Below are 20,924 nucleotides of genomic sequence, written 5' to 3'. Positions count from 1 at the left end.
CACAAAGCAACTATTGCAATGAATTTATCTATTTTTCTCCGTGATTTCAGGGATTTGGTTCTAACAGAAAGCATGATTTTTCTCTTTAACATATTTGTAAGTTTTGAGATGATCTTTTGATTAAATGTGTTAAGGAATGAAACATTCAAATCAAACTTTGTCATTAGTCTCAATAAATGATAAATATTTAATATATATGAGATAAATTGTATGCTTTGCCTAATTAGTAATCATCTTATAAATAATCTATGTCTTACACTTCATCTGATAAGTCTTCGAAAGATACGTTTCAAAGACTTTTTCGTAAACATTTCTTCTATATAGAAATCTTTTGTTTCTTAGCACTAAAACTCTAAATTTAAGAGATCATCTTTTGACTTAACACGCTTACATATGGTGGTGCATGTTTTAAATATTTATGTATATATTCCCTACTTACTATTCACGTATGCTATGTTGTATGAAATATCATCTTAACTAAATTTGACTAGGTCTTATATGCTCAAAATTCCTTTTTTTTCTTTCAAAAACATTTTGTCACCATAAAAAGTAGGGAGAATGTTAGATCAAATGACAAATTATAACCCATCAAATGAAAAATTATAACCCATCACAATACATGTTTTAATGACAATAAACATACTCAATTTTATAAGCATATAAAGACAAATGATATAAGACAAATACATTTTATCGTGTAAACGTAGCATAGAAAAAGTCTTATGAATGTCCCTTTATCATACTGAACCTACTTTGCATTATTTAATATGTTTGATATTTCAATCATTTATTTTAATTGTATACCTTAATTGATCAAAAGAATAAAAGTTTCTTAGGGATTTGAGTCAATAGTGGTTATGAAATAATACTTTGTATCTTTGTGAAAGATAGAACATGACTAAGAATTAGATGTAATCTCAATAGTTAAAATAAACTAGTACAAAATCTTGTGTTTTTTGTTTCGTTTGTACCCTTTAGTCTATGTGTTTAATTTATGCTTGCAAAAAAAATGTTGAAGTTTTTAATAGACACAATTCAATCCCCTCCATTTTTGTGTTTGTCTTAGCTCCACACATAATGTAGTATTGAAGATTAATTTGTAGTTTCAATTCTTTTAGCTTGTATTTAATAAAAAAGAAAGAAAGAAAAAGATTAAAAAAAAAAGGAAAGCGAAGTAAGAAATAAAGTTAAAGTTGAGGTTGTTTGATAGGAAGGAAGTATGAGAGAAATGGAAAGAAGATAAATGTTAGGTCAAAAAACAATCGTAAATCCTCTTGGTCTTAAGTTTTTCTATTAACAAACATAGAAGTTTCTAATTAATAGTATAAAATTTTAGAAATGACTAAGACAAATATTTCACTAAGACATAATTTTTTAGTAAGACGAATCATGATATAAGACAATAGATATACATTAAGACGATTTTTTTTTTAAATAAGACGAATCCTTAGTCATAAAAATATATATGCATTAAATCTTTTTTATTTACAATCTCTAAATAAGAAACCAACTATGTCTGATCAAATCTTAACATATTGAATTTAAAAAATGTTTCCTTGGTACCAATGTTCTACAAAAAGGAAAGAAATACATGCTTTAAGTCAGAAAGAGGACAAACAAATCTATGAAAATACAGAAAGCAATAGTTAGAAGTTGTTTCAACACTACAATGTCCTAATACACACATGATTTTACCTACTTGGTGTTAAAAGGTTATAAATAGTTTCTTTGATTAGATAAAAGGTGATAATTTGTGAAAGCATTTATTACACCATGGACACTTCTCTCCACAAAAAGTAAATCACGAAGATAGATGAAGCAAGCCATAAAAGAGAAACTCAATGATTTGCAATGACCATTTTCATTAAAGCCATATAAAAGGAAGCTTGAAACTTAGAAAGAGAGTGAGGACAATAATAAAGTGACAACAATAGAAATTGATCATTCTTTCTTCTTGTAAAAAGACTTTGTACGTAAATTTGTTGTATCACGTCTTGATAGGAAGATGAAAAAACCTTGTAAGTCTTTGTAACTTTAAGTTATTGAGTTTGAGTTTGAAGAAGGTTGTCTGTAAAAAAAATGCTTATTGTTTGAACCTGAAGAGACTTGTATGTAAAAGAATATTTGTTGTTTGAGCTTAGAGAGACTTGTTTATAAAAGAATATTTATTGTTTGAGCTTGGAGAGGCTTGACTATATAAGAATACTCAGTATTAAAGCTTGAAGAGGCTTATGTGAAAATAATATTTGGGTAGATTGCGTGAAGAAACAATTTAAAGAATATTTATGGTTGAACCAAAAGTGGCTTGGTAAAAAATATTTGTATCTTTGACAAGATAGTGAAACTTGATTTGGTTGGATGAAAGATTGGACGTAGTTTCGATAGTTGAGATAAACCAGTATAAATCCTTGAGTTTACTCTTTGCTTCGTCTAATCTCTTATATCTGTTATGAGCATTATTTCATTTGTGAAAAGTAGGAATTTTTTAGTAACACTATTCAACCACATTCTAGTATTTTTTTTTTCTCCACAATAAATTTTTAATTGATTTACATTTGATTAAATAAAAAAAATTAGTTCATATTATAAATTAAATTGCATAGGTACCTTTTAATTTTAAGAGAGTGTATTAGATTGAGATTTTAAAAGATTTTAAAAGACTTTTATTATTAAAAAAGGCCCTTAGTATTTAATTAAAATAAATAACATTTTTTTAACAGTACATCAAAATTTAGTGGTATTTAATTAATTTTTTTTAACAATATATCAAAATTTGATGATATTCAATTAATACTTTTTTCACTTAATAAAGTTCGTTAATATTCAAAAATATAAACATTTCACTGAATTATTTTGATGGATAATTTTGTGAGACTCTTTACTATAATATACATATAGTTTATTCATCCAACAATCTCATCAAAACTAATAAGATTTCACATGACTTTTTTTTCTTAATTATTTATTTATCCTTTTTTTTGTTTCTTATCTTTTTTACTTTTCTCTCTTTTTCCTCTCTTCCCTATGTCATCTTCTCTCTCTCTTTTTGTTAATCTGTCATTTCTTCTTCTTTTTTTTCTTCTTCAAATTTTACTGGTTAATGAATATTATAAATATAAACATATTATTCAAATTCAATAGTATGAATGAAAAATTATAAATGCATAAAGAGTTATATGCAGAGAAATGTTACTTAAGAGGATAGAAAATCATAGTCAATTGTTTATTAAACGATTGAAAAATTTATTAATTTTATTTTCTTTATTCAAATTTTGTTATTTATGTTATTTTTTATTAATTGTATTTTAAAAAAAAATTATATTATCTTTCGAAATTTAATAAAATCCTTTCAAATGTTATAAATTCTTAATATACAAATCCGTTAAAATCTATGTTACAAAATCTTGATTAAAAAGTTCTTAAAAGTCATTACATTCTTAAAAAGTCTATTAAAAAAATCGTAAAAGTCATTAAATTCTTACAAATACAAAGTCTTTCAAAATCTATAAGACTTTTTTGTGTTAAAAAAATCTTATAAAATCTTAATCCAATAAACTTCCCTAAAATATTTTTAATTGGTGAAGGAAGATAAATTTGTAATTTATAATAACTTTCACACAAATCCTCTAATTTTGGAGGGGACCAAAACTTACCCACACTTCGACTTACTTCTTCACTTTCTAAAAGGACAACTTTTCTTTGGCCAATCCAGAGGATGAGAGCCATTATGCAATTTAAAAAATTTGTAAGAAAGAGTTGTTATAAAGCTTGGATTTCTGAAAGAAAATCACAAGACAGTTTACTTTATTTTTCTTTAAGTTGTTAAATTATCATATTATGTTATTAAGTATTTAAGTTTCCTTGAATTTTAGGTCCTTTAACAAAGTATTGTTGGAGTTATTGAATATTTAATTTGCTACATCAAAATGAAAGAAATTCACCACCATCATCAATATTTAAGATTATTCAAATGTTTATATGTCTATAGCATTTTTAATTTAGAATATTTAACATAGTTTTAAAATATATTAACAAAATAATAATTTTGGCAATCATGTTATTGATACCTACTGTCAAAATTAATGACTAATTTTCATTAAAAATCGCAAACATATACAATGTGAATATTCTCTTTTTAGATAATCTATTTCATACTTAAGTTTAGGATTCAAATTCTAGCCTTAAATAAGAAATATATTATATTAAAAAATAAAATAACCACCTTATGTATTTTTACAGTTTCTAATGAAAATTAATCATTATTTTTAATGATGAATATTTTGTAATAATTAATATCATACATTAAAGAAAAAAATATTATACATACTTTCACTAAGTATTAACAAATCTTTAACTTCACAATAAGTATTTAAAATTTGTATCATTTAATAGCCTATATTAGATTTCTATTATTTTTAAGAAAAACAAGTACAAATTAATTTTTTCATATTCAATAAAACTAACGTTTTCCTTTTTATTAAACATCGCGCCCTGGTTGAAATCTGCCTTCTTTTAATTAAACATATGATTCATTGCCCTGACCAATCCACACTAGGTGCAAGTAGGGATGGCAAAACGGGCTAGTCTAGCCCGTTTTGGCCCGGCCCGTCAAAAATAGACCGGGCTGGGCCGGTCCACCAATGTAAAATGGGTTGGAGATGCTGGCCCGTCCCGCCTAAGGGTGGGCTGGCGGGCCAGCCCGCTTACAAAAATACAAAATAAAAAAAGTGGTAAAAAAAATTATTTTATGGTTAAATATTTTTTTTTTGCTTCAAATAAATAAATATAATCATATGAAATTAAAAATGCATACATATTGTACTTAATATATGTTTAACAAAAACAATTTACAAACTTAAAACAAAATCAAATAGAAATTAGTCCATTTACACCAAAATCAAAACCAAATTATAAACTTACAAATTATTTATACACTAAATTTTTTGATAGTCCACAAAACAAGTTTAAATACAATTAATTAACTTTAAATTTTTATTTAAGAATATTAGAAGCTCTCTTGAAAGAAGATGTCTCTACTTTTTTTCTTAATCATCTTCATCCTCATCTTCTACATCAAAATAAAATAAACATAAAAATAATTAAATTAAAAAAAAAAAAATATATATATATATATATATGTGGGCCGGCGGATTGTGACGGGCCGGCCTGCTATTTGGCCCGGCGGGTTGGCGGGCTTGGCGGGACAGACTTGGCGGGTTGGCGGGTTGAAATACTTGGCCCGGCCCGCCAATTTTTGGCGAGCCAACGGGCATGACCCACTTTGCCATCTCTAGGTGCAAGTTATTGAATTTGAATTTAAGCATAATTCAATCCTTAAATCTAATTTATGAAGCGAAAGTTGTCCCCCAACTAAAACGTACCATTGTGATTACATCCCTCTAACACTATTTACTACTACGCTAGTTCGTACACTTTCATAAGTTAAATGCTAATATATTATTAATGAATACTATACTAATATTCTAATTCAAGTACGGCCTTCTCCAGTGTTGTTTTGGCTTCAATTTGTTTTGCTTTTTTCTCTTCCCTGAGTTTCCTTGCTACCTTTGCTTGTTCAGTTCTAGCCTTCAAGGCATTATCAGCTTCCAACATGGTTCTTCTCAAATCACCAAGTTCAGTTTCTATGTTAAAAGTTTCCAATTCATAGGACTTCAACTGGTTTTGTTTCTCAAAAAGTATGGCCTCAAAGTGAGAGATCTCTCTACAAAGTGATTGTCTACGTTGCTCAGAAGCTTGGAACAGAGATTCGGTTTTCACATAGAGGTTGTGAATGTGAGCAAACTTAGCTTTCTCCTCCTCAAGGCATTTACTGTGTTCCTCAGGAGAAAGGGAACATTGAATGGATTTGTTCAATTGTGCAACCGATGATGTGAGACTTATGAAATGCCAGATAAGATCATAGAATTGTTCGTCATTTGGGCCTATGTCGTCTAATAAAGAGAAAGTGTCATGTGCTGCCAATTTCATTGACTCATGCTGGTGAGGCTCCAAGGTTATTAGATCAATGAGAAGCTGCTGTTGTGCAACGAAAGCCACTTGTCTTTGCCTTTGTGCCCTTGACATTGGTTTTCTTTCACCGCTTACTGATTTGCTAGGGCTAAAAACATCTTTAGATAACTCAGTATAACAAACACTTGAAAGTTGGGTTTGTTTGCTGAGATTGATAATATCAAGCCGGTTATGTTCACCACAAGGATCAACATCAGGAATACTTGCTTGTTTTGGAACACCTATTGGATTAAAGGATGGGAAAACATCTGCAAAGAGGGTAGAGATAGTTCACCTGAATAAAGCAAAATCAAAGTGGACACAATACATAAAACTAAGTAAAGAAATCACACTCACAGCAGAAAATCTGATGAGATGAGGGGAATTTCAAGCTTTGTGGTGGACTAGAGAAAATAAGGCGACCTAACCAATTCATTGAACAAAAACCTGCAAAAACATCAAGTGAATTTCACACATGGCTTCTCTACAATCCATGTAAAAAGAAGATTTAATTATTTTTTTATTCTATAATTTCATCAATTTTACCTTTTCTCTTTATACTTACTATTTTAATGTTTAGCTTCACCAAAAGCGATTAAAAAGCACAGTTGATAACACTATAGGAATAAAAGGATAATTAAACCTAGAAAGAATTAAAGATCATTCCTTTGGTGAGCAATGTAAAACTTCACCCAAATGAGTGAAAGGAAGAAAATGAAAACTACCAAATGATGTATCAGCAACAGCAAACTTGTGCCTTGGAAACACAGCGTGTCCACCACTGATCCTTGAAGCAGCTGATAAACAAGATAATGGTGGTGTTTCCTTCTCAATAGAATCACATTACACTGAATTAGTAAAGAAGTAAAATCCAGATCCAGAAAATCATCTTAAAATTATGGAAAATGAAAGGGTATACGGTATACCTCTAGTACTGCATCTTCTCTCTCTTCAAGTTCTTCGTCATATACATCCATCAACGTTGAGTCCTCAGAACTTTCCATGATTCTCATCTTTTTGGAATGATTTACTAGCAAATTGCCCCTTTTAACCAATTCATTGTCAGTTTGATCACTTTGGTTGCCTTCTCCAAAACCATTAATAGTTCTTTTACAGCTTTGCCGCACTCTCCCGGTGCTTTCATTATCTAGCAACTCATCCTCCCACACAAGTTAACCGCAAGATCCTTGGCCCTGTTTGTTATATAAATATAAATTATTAATATATATATATATATATATATATGAACAAGAATTAGATACAAGCAAAATTACATATATCATGGATGACCAAAATGAATTTTTCAGAACAAGAAGTCCATAAAATCCAAGATAAACAAAAGCAATACCAATACAAAAATATACAAGTCCCATGCATCGGTGTATGTTGCAAGTTGAGGAGAATTTCATGTTGAGATTCAGGGTTACTACGCAAATACTCATATTTTCACATTGTTAAGATATTATCCACTTTGAGTCTAATTCTTACAGTTTTGCTTTTAGATACCACCTAAAAGCCTTTCAAACCAATAAAGACAATTATGTATATATAAATCATGATCATCCTCTTGTTTGAATGATGCAAGACTTTCCTTATATCCCAGTATTTGTCATTTGTCGTTGAGGAAAGATAAAAGTGTTAATAATCTATTTTCTATTATTTGGTTGCAGAGAGAGTGAAAAAAGGAGAGATAAAGTTGTGTCAGAAAAACAAAAATTCATTTTCTTTCTTTCTTAACACGTTTCTTGAGATTCAAATTTCAAACTTTTTTCTTCTCTCACTTTCTCTGCACCATACCAAGCAGACCAATAAGTTAGAAACCAATAAGCAAGCCGTTAAAACTAGAAATAAGTAAGATCTAAGAACTCACAACACGCTTGTGTTTACTACACACCAACAGTAAGATTCCTCATTTGATCATCGCAACCAATATCATCCAAAAACTTGCCATTCCCACGAAACAAAAACTGTAAGTCAAGGTAAGCATTTTAACTTCAAAAACAACAAATCATATGATATATTATACCTGTTTAATAGGGCAAGTAAAACAGTATTTAACTGAACCAAGGTTCTGCATCGCTTTAACCTTTTTACACACACCAGCAGGACACACACATTCAGGATACTTAAACGCTGGAGGCTGCAAATCACTCTCATCAACGGGATCATTGCACCATTTAACAAAGTCTTTACACTTAGCCCCCTAAACAACAAAAGAAAAACACACTTAACAAAAACTGAGAAAGTGTTATGTTATCATTGTTGGAACCATTTGCATACCCTTTTGATGGGGCAAGTGTAGTACTTTCTGCCACTGTTTTTGACACTTTTTGAGGTTCTCACATCGCAACGCCCGTGGCCACAGCGGCACAATATGTTGTGGGCGCAAGGGGAATCGTTGGTGATGAAGGGTCTCGCATTAGAGGACTTGAGTGGACAGTGCCAGGACCAGTGACCCTTCTGATGGCACGTGTGGCACGTGTCGTTTTCCATTCTTTTGATCACACTTGGACTGTAACGTGTGAAAATTTCAGGTGTGTTGGGGTAGAGTTGAGCGAGTGAGGATTCTGGGGTTGAAAGTGAGAAAGGTGGCAGAGGCTTGTTCGCCTCTGTTTCACACACGTTCTTCTCATGATCCATGCGATCAAAAGAAGACAGAATAGAACAACATGTAAACAACGAGAGAGTGAGAGGAAACAGTTGTGTGGACGAAGTCTAAGTGGATGTCTTCATCGTCTACGGCAAGGTACGTATACACATGTTTGGGAAATGAAAGTTTCTGAATGAGGTGGTTACTTGGAAAGACTTGTACAAAGAAGCTATTTGAAATTTTTTAACCGAATAAAATATAACTTGTCTAGGAAGTTAGACAATGTTTTATATAGAAAAAAAAAGTGTTTTTTAAGGTGTTTTTGTGTTATTTTTCTATTAAATTTTAAATCAAATATTAAGTTTTCGTGTTATTTTGAAATATTGATTTTTTTCTATTAATTTTTTAAATTGAATAAAAAGGTTTTATTCAATGCGAGATAGAATAAGTGGTAAAGGATCTAAATGAAATTTTTACTTTTTTGATGGATATGAGTTTGAATTTCCTTATCACCACATAGTTCAGTGGATAACTCTCCCCACAGAGAACACTTGCATGTCATACTAGCTATAGAGATACACCTTTGATAAATGGAAGACTAAATAAATTGTATCATCTATAATATATAATTTACAATATTAGTAATTTATCTTATTTACATGTAACTTTTTTTTTTGAAAATAAGGTATGTAAAGTAGTTTCACATTATCGTCTAATTACAAATTATTATAATAATTACTTTATTAATTCTTTTATTAGTTTATGTAATAAAATTATATATATATATATATATGTGTGAAAAGAATCAAATTACACTAATATAACTTTTACGACTTTAATGTATATAAAATTTTATAGTAGTATAAAATTATTAAATACTTCATTTGTATAGACCAAGTTTGACATGATATGTAATTTTGAAAATATACTAAAATATGGATAATTTGATTATTTTCTTATTGTTATTTAATTTTAACAAAATTTAACATATAAATTGAAGGTAATATAAAATTATAATTCAATAGTTGAATCAATAAAATTCACTTCAATATAAAATTATTAACAATGTAATAATTGATAAAAAAAATTATACCAATATAATTTTATCTATTTACATATATATATATATAATAAAGATTCTTTTATTTAGTTTACATATTCTTTTAAATCTAATATTTTATCTTAGACTCATAAAATATCAAGACTGTGCTTTCCATTGTTTTTTTTTTTATTTCTATTTGGTAAATAGACATAATTCCGATTGTTTATTTCACAACACAATCACAAAAAAAAACTAACCCAAACAATAAAAAAAATATCAACATTTCTACTTTTATATATATATATATATATATATATATATATATATATATATATATATGAGTTAATTACCTATATACTGCCACTGTAAAAAAATATGATTAGTTGTCAGTGTAAAAAACTTTACACTGACAGTGTAGGGATGATTAACTATATATATATATATATATATATATATATATATATATATATATATATATATTAATATATATATATATATATAATAATAATAATAAAAGATTCATATATTTTGTTTATGTAACATCCTGAATTTCATATCTTATAATAAATAGTATTTTAGAAATTATTTTCACGTTTAATAGATTTATTTTAGAGTTTTGAATATTATTTAATTAGTTATATGAGCTCTATTTTAATTATGTGACACCATTTGTAATTATATTTTGTTTAATTAGTGGAACAGGAGTTATTTTTATGAAATATATTTTATTATTAATAATCATGTTTAATTTATCTTATAAAAGGGAGAAGATATGTTTAATATTATTATTATTATTTTATGGAAGGGAAGGAAGGACGTGGTAATCTTTTGCAAATTATTATTATTGTTATTTTATTAATTTGAGAAAATGGAGGTTACTAAAAGTTGTTTGAGTTATTCCACGCATTTACTTTTTCTCGACTCATTTTCTTTCTACGCTTTTGAAGACCAAGGAGAACTTGAAGGAGAGAACCAACCTGATTCCGCTCGTGCTTCATCTTCTGTTCATCAAGGTAAGGGGGGAGTGAAAAACCTCGCTCTGGGGTGTGGGAATATTTGTTGGGTAGCATGATTGACCCCCAATCCCTTGCTTGATGCATGCTTGAGGAACAGACAAATTATAAAAGTTTTTTGTTTTAATATCTGAGTTTTTTGTTGGGTTTCTGGTTGGATGTGATGCATGAATATGTGTTTGATTTCGAAATTAGATAAGTTTTGATATGAATTAGAGTGCTATGTAGGTTCCTATGGGAAACCTTATGAGAAACAATTAGGGGTATGATCTTTTGACAAGATTTGAGAGGTATTTTATGTAAAATTGAGTATGAATTTATGTTCTAAGTGTTATTTGGAGGATTTTTAACCATCGATTTATATGATTACATGTTGGTTGTGAAAAAACATTTGATTTTGAAGTGTAGGTTTTGCACTAAGGGCGTTAGGTGCAGTTCTTTGCTCTGGGCGCAAATTTATAGTTTTCCAGAAAAATTGAGCCAGGCTCAGGAAAATTGATCCGAGCTCAGAAAAGTTGCACTGGGCTCAAGAAAGTCACGCTGAGCGCGTGTGAAGCTACGCCAAGCGGAATTCTCCGCTTTAAGCGTGACATTAAATTCACCGGCGCGCCGGGCTTGATGCTCCGCTTTTGGTGCAGCATTTGATGCGCTGGGCGCGAGTTGGGGCACGCCGGGCGTGATCCCTATGATGTTTTACATGCTTTATGTCTTGTTTGATGGTGCAAATTGTGTGAAAATTGTCTAATTACTATGATTACATGAGTGATGTGTTTTATGAGACATGATGTGAAATACGTGCTATTGTGAACACTATGACTATGAGAATGTGAAACGTGATGAAATGAGATAAGACATGAAGTTCCATGACAAGTAAAGTGATGAGTCCATGAGGTGTGAATGTGTGTGACATGCATCATGTGCATCTATGTGACGGGTATGATATGGAGTACACCGTTAGGGAAGGCCCTCCTTGTGTAATAGCTTGGGGGAGTCCTAGGGGATAGTGCAATTTAGATGTCTCGATTCCGCCCGTTTGTGAGCACAAAATGTAACTTGCGCGGCTTCGCTATCCCGACTAGACCTAGCAGTACATCCTTCTAGTTGAGAGTGTATGGGATGCTCCTTACATGTACTCCTAGACTACCCTAGGTGTGTTGTTTAGGAAGCACACCAGTGATATGTGATATGTGATATGTGATTGGCGCCACATGCATGCATTTATGAGTCGAGTCTCTAACATCATTGCATGATAAATGAGTGTGCATGTGATACTGATTGTGTACGTGTATTGTTCATATGTGATTTGTACTTGTGACTTGTATTATGTTTGTTATGTGTGTGTTACCTAACCTTTATTTCTGCACCTGAACCTGAGTGAGATGTTTCTCACTCCCTTGTTCTTTGTATGTGGTTAAATTGTGTTGCAGGTGATCATCAGCATGAGGGTGTTGGTGATGAGGCTTAGGCTTCAGTTGGGCATGCTCTAATAGGATATGTGACATCAAGGCGTAGCTAGACTTAGTTTAGGATTTCATCATTGTTATTTTGTTTTGGGAAAACTCATGTTTCATTTTCTTATAAATTTCGCATTTGACCATGATATAAGTTTACGAATGTGAATTCTCTACTCTTATGTTAGTGGAACCATTGTTTTAATTCTAAAGATTTTATTTAACCCAAGAATATGTTTTTATAATTATTATATATGTATGTTGAGGTAGAGGGTGTCACAGTTTACATATTCTTTTAAATATACAAGATTATCTTTTTACCATTATGACCACAATCTAATCACTTTGCTATTATGACCACATGTCGACCGCTTTGCCTCATCACTTCAAGCTTTCAAGCTCTTCAATCTAAAATGACCACAAGTTGATCTATTTACCATTATGAGTATAAGTTATTCAACTATAACCTTCCAAGCTCTTGAACTAAAAAGATCACAAGATGATCTCTTTACCATTATGATCACAATTTGATCACTTCAAGTTTCTAAGCTCTTCAACTACAACCATCACAAGTTCATCTCTTCTTTATGATTACAAGTTAATCAACTACGAGCTTCTGTAATCTTTGCAATTACAATCATAAGTTGATCACTTCGCCACTATGATTACAATTTATCATTTACAAGCCTTCAAGCTTATTATCTTAACGATTATGAGATAATCACTTATAAGCACTTAGGCTTATTATCTTAAATGACTACATATTAGTCACTACTACGAACTTATCACTTATGGTGAGCTAAACATGTACAAGCTAATTGATCATTATTACAACATACAAGCTTACTATCTTTGGCAAACATAAAACAAATGATTATCAGCAAAACGTGAAAACCACTTATGCATGCATAACACATTTCAATCTGCATTAAAAGTCTCTTCAAACTTCAAGCTAGACAACTTAACTTGACACAAGCAAGAAATAACGCAATTTAAGCACAACTTATAACTCCTTCCCTTTAAAGAGCTTAAAGCTCGAGGGGCTTATGTACCACCCAACTTGACTAGGCTGATCTAGCTTTCTCCTACTCACCCACATTAGGCCTCCAGCCCATCATCATAAAGTGAAACCTTAGGCAGTTAATTCCTAATGCCTAATAGGATATTTTGACATGAAGATCTTCTAGATTATTGTAATTAAAAACATTATATTCACCTAACATAATATCTTCACATAATTATCTCCTAAAGATTTGAAACTATCATAATCAAGCACGTGATATTTGCTTAATCAATAGGATACTCTTTCATTCGAATAACCAAATCTTTGACCAGATGATAAAACTTAATCAATTATTTAAAGGGCACTAGTCGCCCCCATTATCGGCATTGGAGCATGAAGGATATCAACCCTGCCATAAGTGCACCTACAAATTCTGATATTAACATTAGGGCACGAATTATAAGCTTCTAAGATCTTATGTCTTGAAGTTTACAAGCTTTTAAGCTCTTGCTTAATGATTACAAGCTTATGAGCTCTTGTGCAATTTTGAGCTTCCAAGCTCTCGCATTTTAATGATTACGAGCTTCTAAGCTTTAGAGTAATTATGAGCTTTTGAGCTCTCGCATCTTGAAGATTACAAGCTTTCATGCTCTTGCACAATTCTAAGCTTTCGAGCTCTCATGACTTGAATTTTGAGCTCTTGCGTGATTTTGAGCTTTTGAGCTCTTGTGTGTTAACGATCATGATCGCTAGTGAGCAAGTTACCATCACCTCGGCAAACTCCAAACCCTCCACAAGGACCAACAAATATTCATCAAATCCATTTCAAAATTGTTAAAAGTGTTGGTTGGATAGAAGTTTGAACTAGATTGGCTAACCTTTTGCAACGAATCCACCACAAAGTTAGTTGAAACGTGATCTAACCTTTGCACCTTGCCCTTGCTAACAAAACTTAGCATCTCTAATCCAGAAAGGTGACTTCACTCATAACTCCTCTCTAAAGAACTTGGAGCTCAAGGAGCTTATGTATTATCTAGCTCGGTCAAGTTGAAATGAACTCATGCCCAACTCGAATAAGTCAAGCTAGGCACAAGTTCGCCCATACTAGCCCCCCAAACCATCAATGCCACAAGAAAAAACCCTAGGTAGTTCATCTACAATGGCTACAAGAGTATCTCAATGGCATATATCTCCTAGAGTTTTGGATCACATTGTAACACTCCAGTTTTCAAAAAAGTTTATTATTATTATTATTATTATTATTATTATTATTATTATTATTATTATTACTATTATTATTACTATTATTATTATATGGTATTTGGTTAGAATTATTTTAATAATTACAGAGGAATATTATTTTGTACGTTTTAAATAATTATTGTTTTGGATAATTATTTTGTACGTATTAAATAAGTATCTTTTTAGCATTTTAAATAATTATTCATATGTTTTAAGGGAAGGTTGATTTTATATGATATTTTAATATTGAAATTACATTATTATATTTTTGTCAAAAATATATTATTATTATTATTATAGAGAAAAACTATTTTATATAGTATATGTATTTATTTTATTTAATTATTTTAGGAAAAAGAAAAGTGGGTCAGAAAAGAAGGAAGATGGGTTGTGTTGACCCAGCCCAATGAATTATTTTTAAGAAAGGGGTCATACAGAGTTAAACTTATCCGCCTCATTTGCAATCTGAAGGGTTAGGAAAGAAAGAGATGAGAAATAGAGAGCTTTAAGGAAGAGTACTCAGAAACAATCTCAAATTACATCAAGAGTATTCTGATTAACGCAACTAGGTATGGAGGAAAAAAGATTATTTGTATGCAAAGTTACATGAGGGAATTAGGTAGAGGAAGAATCTCGTAGGATTATGAGTAATTTTATAATTATTTCTGTTTGAGAAATTGATGATCCCATTAGATTTTGCATGTATTGAGGATTAGGAATATGCAAACAATTTGTAAAAGTGTAGATCTGGAAGGGAGAACAAAATTGTAGAAAAGTGTCTGTGAGTTAGGTTTTGGAAAAATTGGGGGTTTTACTATTTGAGTTAAAATTCTATATATGAAATTGATGATTCAATCGAATTTTATGTTGATTAATAAATTTGGTTGTGATATTATTTGATAAAATTGATTATTTAGGTGATGATTGGATTTATTGGTATGTGTTCTGTAAGTTAGGATTCTTGTAAATTGATGAGCACCCTTAATTATATGAATTGGTGAGTCATTAAGAGATTTTAGTTATGGATATACCTTAGTACTTTTGTAATATCTTTCTATGTGATTAATCAAATTAACTTTAGTTGATTGAATTAGAAAGTAGACACTTGGGGTTATAATTTAGACTCTGGAATCGTGTAAAAATATTAAGAATTGATTGAGTTATGTGAGTTATAAGTTTAGTCTTCATTCCAATGCGCGAAAGATTACGTTTCATGTTGTCATCCATTCGAGGTGACCTTAACGACATTTTCAGGTTTCGTGTTATTCATAAAAGTTGTAGCTTTGGGTGTTATGTTTTTAATGGCTTTGAAATCACTCATAAAGGATGTCTAGAAGTCTAGATATGGCTATTTTAGTGAACAGGGGTCAAGTTGTCAGCGTGAATTATATCTATTGTGGTTTTTAACATATTTAGCTAAGTAGATGATTTTTTTAGAATTTCATGTCTTCATAAGAGTTGTAGATGATCCTCCTATATTTCTTTTGAGATAAGTTTTAGCTTATTTGGATGAGTATAACTTTCTATGTGTTGTTTTCTTTGACAGTTGTCAAAGGGAGACATGTGTTATTTTGATGTTCTAAGGTGTTATCATGTGAATTGAAAAGTTGTTTAAAATAGTATGATACTAGGTTGTAGAGTTAGTTCATATATGTAAAATGATGAGATGTGGATTCATGGTGAATTTATTGAGGGGTATGTGAACCATTATTTTGTGTGGACTTATCTATGTTGTGTATGTGATGTGGAATTGAGTTATGGACTGTGGTGTGATGTCTTGGCACAACGTATACATATTGTATCGATCATTTTAGTGTTGAATTGATAGCATGATGTGGTGAATGGTATGTTATGGTTTAATTGTTCAATTAATAATGATGTGAGTATGTTGGCATGAAATGAGATGTTGTGTTGAATGTGAATGTGATATGATTGTGGTTCCTCACATTTATGTCGGCGTGGCACGACCTTGGGCAAAAGATGCTACAGGGGTGGTGTGAGCATGACATAGTGTTAATTGCAAGATTGTGAAATGTGATTGTTGTTCCTCACACTTATGTCAGTGTGACACGACCTTGGGTAAGAGATGCTACAGGAGTGGCGTGAGCATGGCATAGTGTGGGATGTGTGAGGTAATTAACATGTATGTCGACGTGGCACGACCTTGGATAAGAGATGCTACAGGGGTAGCGTGAGCATGACATAGTGTTAATTGCAAGATTTGTGATTGTGATGAAATGTGATTGTGGTTTCTCATACTTGTGTCGGCGTGAGCAAGAGATGTTATAGGGGTGGTGTGAGCATGGCATAGTGTGGGATGTGAGGCAATTATCACGTATGTTAGCATGGCACGACCTTGGGCAAGAGATTCTACAAGGATGGCGTGAGCATGACATAATGTTAATTGCAAGATTTTTTGTGTGGTAATTAGTACTTATGTTAGCGTGGCACGACCTTGGGCACGAGATGCTACAGGGGTGGCGTGAGCTTAACATAGTACAAATTATATAATGTGATGGATTGTTGTGATTAAGAATTGTTATGTAAAGATTATGCATGATTGATAGAATTATAATATGTAGAAATAATTGTAAATATTTCATTATGTAATGAGTTATGATGAGATTATATTATGGTTTGCCTGTATGTGTTTTACTTGTAAATATTTTCTTTTCTCTTCTAATTTGAGCATTGAAGTGACTTTACATGTGTCTTCTCCACCATTAGCAACGAGAGTATAGAGAACATTTCTTCCCTTACTAGAACACTAACAAATTATAATAAGAACAATATTGAATAAAAGTGACATTAGATTTGGTAAACTAATGTATAAAGCGTCAAATTTCAAATTGGAAGATGATAGCAAAATTAATACAATGTTAGAAGTAAAAAAGTAACACACAAACAAGTGAATTAATATGTTTAGAATTATTTAATTTAAATTAATTTTCGTGAAATAAATCATTCATTTGTTTATTTTTCAAAAAACATACAAAAAAAAGTGTAATAGCTAAAACAAAGGTTTTTATGAATGTTTCATGTCAATTATTATTCAACATATAAATTTACTTTTGTTATTATATTGACTTGGAAAAAAAGGTATTTTATGTCTCACTATTTGTTAAAAAATAAAATAAATAATACCGGTGTAATTTTTATTAAGTATTACATTATTAAGTAATTTTATATTAAATGCGAATTTTTTAAATCTAACTGTTAAATTGAAAGTTCATATCAATTTATATATTTATATTAAATTTTATTAAAATTGAACAATAACTTGAAGATAATCGAAATGTTCATATTTTAGTATATTTTTAAATGTATATATTACGTCAATTTTATTTTATAAGAGTAAAATATCAAATTATGTTAAATTAATATAAAATTATATATATATATATATATATATATATATATATATATATATATAGTTAAACTTATCTAATACATGTCTACTTTTACGGTTTTCAAAAGGTGAATGAAATTTATAATAATGCAGTCTTAACTCTTAAGATTTCAGAAAAAAAAATCCAATTATTAAATTTCTCAAACATTAATAATAAAAACAGACTAAAGGACAGTGGCAAAATCCTTCAAAGAATATAACGAGTTTTATTCATAATAATGGATTATCAGGATTCACAACCAGTTGTAAATCCTCAAAAAATTAAAAGCCAAATTAATACATATATGCTTTTACGCTTTCCAATAAGTGAAAAGAACCTTGATAAAATTAAAATATATGGTGAGATACATGTTCAATTTAAAAGAAAAAAATACAATTACTTATTTAAACTATTTTATTCAAATACAAATCAGACTTATTAAATTAAATAGTATTATAGGAATTTTTCAAAATACATGTGTACTAGTAGGGTTATTCGGCCACCTGGCTCCGACACCCAATCGGCACCCGAGTGGCCGAACCAGGTGGCCGATTAGCCACCACATGATCCATAGATCCAGATCTCCACTAATGAAGAGTTAAGGACTCCCCCTAATTAGGGATTAAGAGTTAATCATACCAATAAGCCGATTAGAGGCACATTACCTAATCCGGTAATCCTGTTGCAGGGCCCATGGGAATCCGGGCCCATAAATGTCAGTATAAATAGCTCATGTCACAAGGTAACGTCACTGTTCATTAATTACTATCGATATTTGTGCTTTGTCCTGACTTGAGCGTTGGAGTGCCTTTTGCAGGTACCTCCCCCCTCACCGGAATATTCGATCGGAACTCTTGTTCGGCCCACCAAATACGAGAAGATTACTAGTGTGCCCTTCAGACAGGTACATTTTGGCGCCCACCGTGGGGCCGAACCGAGAAAGACTTGAAGACTTAACAAGGCTATGACGAAGACAAGGAGAATGAACACGAAAAATCACCAAACCGAGGAAGAGCACGTTCAAGTTGAGGACGAAACTGATCTCACCGAGACCGTGCGCTTGCTCAAGCAGGAGATGGCTGCAATGAAACAGCAGCGAGAGAAGGATGCAAAGGAACTTTCGGCTTTGAGAGCCGAAAATGAGGCGTTAAAGAGTCAAGACTCCTCATGGAAACCTACCCAGCCTACTAACGCTCAAACACGCGGATCTTACCAATCCCATGATATCCATACCTCAGCTATCCATGCCTCGGCTGCGGCACCACAAAAATTTCAATCGGCCCTGCCTACAGTTGGACGTCCCACCGATGTAGCAACAGTGGGATCACACCGGCATCCTTTTACACCTTCTATCATGCAGTTGCCTTTAATGGATAACTGGAAATCGCTGTCGATTGATAAATATGATGGTACTTCGGATCCTGACGAACATCTTGATGTTTTTATTACGCAGGTAACATTAAGCACAACGGACGATGCTGCTCTGTGTCGGATTTTTCCCACATTGTTAAAAGGCTGAGCTTTGAGCTGGTTCACTCGGCTCCCCCCCAACTCTATTGACTCGTTCAACACCCTATCTTCTCAGTTCACGGTTCAATTTGCAACGAGTCGGCCTCACAGTTTGACATCTCTGTCGTTGGTTAGTCTTCGGCAGGATAAGAAGGAGACTCTCCGGGCTTTCATGGATCGTTTTAACAAAACCGCTTTAGAAATTCGAGATCTTAATCCCGCAGTGGCACTCCATCATCTGACGACAGATTTGAAGCCCGGGCCATTCGTCAATAACCTGTGCAAAAAACCCCCTTCAGACATGAATGAACTTCGAAGACGAGCCGATAAATATATGCAGATGGAGGAGTTGGCTGAGTTCCGAAATCAAGCCCGAGCTGAACCATCGGGAAAGTCTGACAAGCCAGTAGAATCATCCTATCGGGGGCGAAATAAGGAGATAACTCTTCGTGACCGACCAACGCGGGGTCCGAAATACACTCATTATACTCCCCTCAATGCAAGCCGAGCTGCGGTGCTTGAACAAGATCTAGCATCAGAGGTGTTGGCCGTCCCAAAAAGAGCTGCCACGCCACCGCGCGCCGATACTAGCAAATCTTGTCGGTATCACCGCAATAGGGGGCACTCTACCGAGGAGCGCGCGGCCCTCCGAGACAGAATCGAGGATTTAATCAAGCAAGGCCAGCTTCATAATTTCGTTGATCGGCCCGATTCGCATCGATCGCGCCAGTATCAACCTAGACACGACCGACCTCGACAAGACCGGGTTGATAGACCTCGCCACGACCGAAGCCGGTCACGCGAAAGGAAAGATGAGCCTACAGCTTCCCATAGGCGAGTCATCAACACCATCGCCGAAGGGTTTGCCGGTGGAGGCTCAACTTCTTCGGCACAAAAGAGGCATTTGCGCGCCGTTCGTTCGGTCAATTCGGTCGATAGACAACCCGTTCGGAGGTTACCAGCTATAACATTCACTGATGCTGATTTTCAAGGAATTGACCCTGTGCAAGATGATCCAATGGTAATTAGTGTTGAAATCCACAACTGCATAGTGAAGAAAACGTTGGTGGATCAGGGTAGTTCGGCAGACATTTTGTACTGGAACACCTTCAAGCAGTTGGGCATCTCGGAAAAGGAGCTCGTTCCATACGATGACCCTCTAGTTGGTTTCTCGGGAGAAAGAGTCAGCACTAAGGGATACATTAAGCTTTTTACTCGTTTCTGTGTTGACGAGCAGGAATACAAGGAAATCCAAGTGAAGTACATAGTAGTACATGCTAACACTTCTTACAATATTCTTCTGGGTCGGCCATCGTTGAATATGTTGGGAGCTATTGTCTCAACGCCACACCTAGCAATGAAGTTTCCATCTGACAAAGGCAAAATTCTTACAATACATGCTGATCAGAAGGCTGCCCGAGAGTGTTACTTTGCCAGTTTGCGAGTAACCCCTGTGGAAGAAAAGCAATCAAAGTCAAGGAGAGTTCATGTGGTAAACCCTCCAGTATCAGATAAATCCCAGACATGGGATTTAGATCCAAGAATGAATGAAGATGAACGTATGGAAGCAGTCGAGGAGAAGGTTGCAATCCAGGTCGGCCAGGGAACTCTGCAAGTTACATACTTGGGGGCGGGATTGCCTGAGGCAGATCGCCATGCATTGAGCAAGGTCATTC

General features: G+C 32.7%; 1 non-coding gene across 1 annotated transcript; it reads right to left on the bottom strand.

Annotated features, from left to right (window-relative positions):
* Positions 1-5,184: 5,184 nt before the first annotated feature.
* LOC109789634 (uncharacterized) lies at positions 5,185-9,182 on the bottom strand. The gene is made up of 6 exons (XR_014432939.1): positions 8,290-9,182; positions 8,036-8,212; positions 6,936-7,202; positions 6,735-6,834; positions 6,367-6,456; positions 5,185-6,278 (listed from the first exon to the last, which is right to left on the bottom strand). It is a non-coding gene; the product is annotated as an uncharacterized LOC109789634 (transcript).
* Positions 9,183-20,924: the final 11,742 nt, after the last annotated feature.

The sequence above is a fragment of the Cajanus cajan genome, chromosome 4 (assembly GCF_000230855.2).
Source record: "Cajanus cajan strain Asha chromosome 4, NIPB_CcT2T_4, whole genome shotgun sequence".
NCBI classification, from domain to species: Eukaryota; Viridiplantae; Streptophyta; class Magnoliopsida; order Fabales; family Fabaceae; genus Cajanus; species Cajanus cajan.
This window is presented reverse-complemented; position numbering and strand designations above follow the sequence as displayed.